Source organism: Chenopodium quinoa, unplaced genomic scaffold, assembly GCF_001683475.1.
Source record: "Chenopodium quinoa cultivar QQ74 unplaced genomic scaffold, ASM168347v1, whole genome shotgun sequence".
NCBI classification, from domain to species: Eukaryota; Viridiplantae; Streptophyta; class Magnoliopsida; order Caryophyllales; family Amaranthaceae; genus Chenopodium; species Chenopodium quinoa.
In genome coordinates, this window is record NW_018745151.1 from 212,282 (window position 1) to 216,971 (window position 4,690).

The window sequence follows — 4,690 nt, forward strand, 5'->3', positions numbered from 1 at the left end:
TTTGACCGAAAATTGTAGTGCTATCATCATGAACAAAATGCCACCCAAATTGAAAGACCCCGGAAACTTCTCCATCCCTTGTGCCATTAACAAGATGCAAATTGATAATGTCTTATGTGACTTGGGAGCTAGTGTTAGCATAATGACATATTCGGTTTATCAAAAGCTTGAACTAGGGGAACTCTTACCTTCTAACATTACCTTGCAATTAGCCGATAGGTTAATCAAGTTTCCAAAAGGTAAGGTAGAATATGTTCCATTAAGGGTTGGGAAGTTTGTGTTCCCGGTGGATTTTATTGTGCTTGAAATGGATGAAGATTCTACCATTCCGATCATTTTAGGTAGACCCTTTCTTGCTACCTCGGGTGATATGATTGATGTGAGGAGTGCAAAGATTTCCCTTAAGGTAGGAGATGAGGTCATTGAATTTGATTTGAATGAAAGCATGAAATATCCATCTTCTTCTCTAGAAAATTGCATGATGATTGATTCACTTGATCATGTTGTGTCTTCCATGCATGAGCACTTGCTCACCTCTAACGATGCTCTTGAGAATGTTTTGTTGAACAAGGACAAAATAGGTACACCATGCAAGGAAGTGGCATTCTATGAAGAATTGCTTAATGGAAGCATGGAGGAAGTGGATGAGCAAATGTGCTTGAAAATCTCAAGCCAAGAGGCTTTGCAAGAGGCCACATCAAAGGAAGGTAATGGTGTGCCTATGGTAGAGCTCAAACCTCTACCATCACACCTTAGGTATGAATTCTTGGGCCCTCATTCCACTTATCCCGTGATAGTTAGTGCATCCTTGAGCGTGAGCCAAGCTCAAGCGTTATGTGGTGTTTTGAGAAAGCACCAAGGTGCTTTGGGGTACACAATTGATAATCTTAAAGGTATAAGCCCCGCCTTGTGCCAACACCATATAACACTTGAGGAGATCACTTGTGCCTTGGCGCCCTTCCTTTTATCGAACGACAAAGAAAATTATATCCCCAAATGGGAGAGGTAATTAATAAGGAGATCACCAAGCTATTGAATGCGGGAATCATATTCCCCATCTCTAGCTCAAGGTTGGTCTCCCCCGTGCATGTCGTTCCAAATAAGGGAGGCATGACCGTGGTTGAGAATGAGAAGGGTGAGCTCATTCCAACTAGGACGGTCATGGGTTGGCGGATGTGTATAGACTATAGACGTCTAAACACATCCACCAAGAAGGATCACTTCCATCTTCCATTTATTGATCAAATGCTTGAAAGACTAACAAGGCACAAGTTCTATTGTTTCCTCGATGGATATTCGGGATTCTTCCAAATCCCCATTCACCCCAATGATCAAGAGAAAACTACCTTCATATGTCCTTACGGGACCTTTGCCTATCGAAGAATGCCCTTTGGGTTATGCAATGCACCCGCTACATTCCAAAGGTGCATGATGAGTATTTTTGGGGATATGTTGGAGGAGGAAATGGAGGTCTTCATGGATGACTTTTCGGTGGGGGGTGTCTCATTTGAGGAGTGCCTTGTGAACCTTGAGAAGTGTTTGGAAAGATGTGTTAAGGTCAATCTTGTTTTGAATTGGGAGAAATTCCACTTCATGGTGGAAGAAGGTATAGTGCTTGGGCACAAGATTTCAAATAGAGGCATTGAGGTGGATAAGGCAAAAATAGAAGTTATTGAGAAACTTCCACCTCCGGTGAATGTCAAGGGTGTGAGATCGTTCCTTGGTCATGCGGGTTTCTATAGAGATTCATCAAGGATTTTTCACTTATTGCTAAGCCCCTAAATGACCTTCTTCAATTCAAAAGGATGTTGAGTTCATTTTTGATGACAAATGCTTGAAGGCATTTGATAAATTGAAGAAGGCCCTTATCTCCACTCTTATTGTACAAGCCCCAAGGTGGGATCGTCCTTTTGAATTGATGTGTGATGCAAGTGATTGGGCTATTGGAGGTGTTTTGGGACAACGTGTAGAAAAGAAGCTTCATGTGATCTATTATATGTCCAAGACACTCAATGGGGCTCAAAAGAACTATACAACAACGGAAAAGGAATTTTTAGCAATTGTGCACTCTTTTGAGAAATTCCGTTGTTATTTTTTGGGTTCCAAGACCATAGTCTTCACGGATCACGCGGCCCTCAAGTATCTCTTTGCCAAGAAAGAGTCCAAGCCTTGGTTGATTCGATGGGTGCTTGAATTGCAAACTTTAGAGATTGAGATTAGGGATAAGAAGGGTGCGGAGAATGTTGTGGCGGACCATCTTTCTCGCCTTGAGGGTGATCACATTCATGATGATGGTTCACCAATTGAGGATAGAATGCTTGATGACTTCTTATATGCCATAGAGGTGAAGGAACTGCCATGGTATGCCGACTTGGTGAATTTTCTAGCATGTAGGGAGTTTCCACCCTCTTTCTCAAAGAACCAAAGGAAGAAAATCAAAAGGGAGGCAAGACATTACTTGTGGGATGATCCCATCCTATACAAACGAGGGGTTGATGGCTTACTTAGGCATTGTGTTCCAAATGAAGAGGTGCCTAGTGTTTTAAGGATGTGCCACTCGGACCCTAGTGGTGGGCATATGGGTGTTTCCAAGACCGCTACCAAGATTCTTCAATGTGGTTTGTGGTGGCCGCATCTCTTCAAGGACTCATGGGGCTTTGTGAATTCATGTGACCGATGTCAAAGGGTTGGGAATATCTCCAAGAGGAATGAGATGCCTCAACAGCCCATTCTTGAGTTAGAGGTGTTCGATGTTTGGGGGATTGACTTCATGGGACCGTTCCCATCTTCATATGGTAATCAATTCATACTTGTGGTTGTGGACTATGTTTCTAAATGGGTTGAGGCCATTGCCTCCCCTACTAATGACCACAAAGTCGTGTTGAAGTTGTTCAACAAAATCATCTTCCCAAGGTTTGGCGTGCCTAAGGCTGTGATAAGCGATAACGGATCTCATTTTGTTCACAACGCTTTCCAAAAGATGTTGAGGAAACATGGAGTGCATCAACGGTTCGGCCTTCCATATCATCCTCAATCGAGTGGCCAAGTCGAGGTCTCCAATCGTCAAATAAAGCTCATTCTTGAGAAGACGGTTGCAAGGAATAGAAAGGATTGGTCGAACAAGTTAGATGATGCTCTTTGGGCTTATAGAACGACTTTTAAGACACCTATTGGTACCACTCCATATCGCCTTGTCTATGGAAAATCGTGCCATCTCCCGGTAGAGCTTGAACATCGTGCCTTATGGGCTATCAAGAAGATAAATTTTGACTTAGCTAGTGCGGGGGAGAAGAGGTGGTTGGATCTTCATGAGCTAGAGGAACTTCAACTTGATGCTTACGATTGTGCTAGCACCTACAAGGCTCTCTCCAAAGAGGTTCATGACAAGCTGATTGAGAAAAAGGAGTTTTGTGTAGGTGACAAAGTCCTCCTCTACAATTCAAGGATGAAGTTGTTTCCCGGAAAGCTCATGTCAAGATGGAGTGGACCATTCTTGGTGAAAGATGTTTTTGATAATGGTGCCGTGGAGGTTTCTCCTTTAAACTCCTCATATTCATTCAAAGTTAATACTCATCGGCTCAAGAAGTACTATGAGGGAGTGTTTGTTGGACTTGTTCACAAAATGATTCTTTTTAAGCCACCTTGAGATGGTGGTGCACGTCGAGCTAACGACGTGAACCAAAAGCGCTTACGGGAGGCAACCCGGATTCTCATCTCATTTCTTTTTCCTTTCTTTTCTTTTATTTTTCCTTGATTGGTTTTTTATTTTATTTTTGAGTTAGCTTTGTGTTTGTCTTGTAGGTCGCCCATTATCATCTCTTGTTGGAAAAAAAGGAGTTTGAAGAAAAGTTAAGAGTGCTGGGAGAGGGCCCCCCGAGGGCAAGGAGAAACCTCGGGGGCAATTTCTCCTTTTGAGGCAAATTGAAATGTCATTTCCAGGGACATCCCGCGTTTGCCCCGCGGTCACTCCGCGGGCGCGGGAGATCTGGAGAGAGCGCTTCCTGTTGGAGAGGGCGCGGGCCTTAATTCGGCAAATTTTGGAACCCCATTCCAGGAAGTCCCCGCGGTTGCCCCGCGGTCTCTCCGCGGGCGCGGGAGGTTTTGGAGAGGGCGCGGCAAATTAGGAGAGGGCGCGGCCCCCCATCAGGTATTAAGATTCTAAAATTCCAGGAAGTCCCCGCGGTTGCCCTATGATCTCTCCGCGGGCGCAGGAGATTTGCCGCGGGCGCGACATTTTCGGGAGAGGGCGCGGCGATCTGGGTTTTAACCCGGGGCACGCCTCTCTTCTCTCTCTCTCTTCTCTTATTTCCTCCTCTTCTCCCTATTTTTCCCATTTTCTCTCTACCTCCTCTCAAACCCTAACCCCAAAACATCAATTTCTCACAATTTCCTTCACCTTTTGCCCAAATTTTACACAATTTCTTCCATATTCCTCCTTTTTCAACACTCCTCCTCTTCTTTCTCGTGCTTCTTCGGGAAAATTCGGGTCTTTGAAGTGCTTTGAGTTTAATTTGAGTCTCCAATCTTGGTATACTTCTAACCTTTGTAATATTTTTGTCAATTTCAATTGATTTATGTACATTGGTTTGTTTACCTTGAATTTTAGCATGATTTTTGTGTTTTATTGTTGATTTATGGGAAAATTGGTATATTTGGGTGATTGTTACTTTTTATTGTTGATTCATGATTA